The following is a 494-nucleotide window of genomic DNA, read 5'->3' as shown; positions in this document are numbered from 1 at the left end:
AGTGAAAGATCTTATGATGAAATCGCATATGTTAATCCCAAAACGTCGTTTGACATCTCTATCCTTCCCAGTTCACGATTCCGGTTTGCACTTTTCTCCTCAAACGAGAAGCGACGCAGCCCACGGGAAGAATGACCGTCAGAGTTAAGAGTCCATGGGATTCCGGGCGAGATTTACCTGTCAAGATGTTTGGCCGAGAAGGTGCGAGGTTTTCCCCGAGTTTACTTTGCTACGTTCAAGCCGCTCCCGTGTGGTTGTTACAACGCCTAGACCTACGCAACACGGCAGAATTTGCGGTTGTCAGTACCTACTAGCGATAAAACCCAGGGTTGTAAGTAGTTATGACAAACAGATGGTGACGTGTCAGCCAACAACGCCTACCTCGAACAGCTGATTACGACTTCTCAGTCAGGCGGCCATCTTGGAGGCGGATCAACTGCCAGACCGAGGCCTCCTGAGGCGCCGCAGAAAACGGCTCCGGATTTTGAAGGGAG

This window comes from Penaeus monodon, chromosome 28 (assembly GCF_015228065.2).
Source record: "Penaeus monodon isolate SGIC_2016 chromosome 28, NSTDA_Pmon_1, whole genome shotgun sequence".
NCBI lineage: Eukaryota > Metazoa > Arthropoda > Malacostraca > Decapoda > Penaeidae > Penaeus > Penaeus monodon.
Note: the sequence above shows the minus strand (reverse complement) of the source record.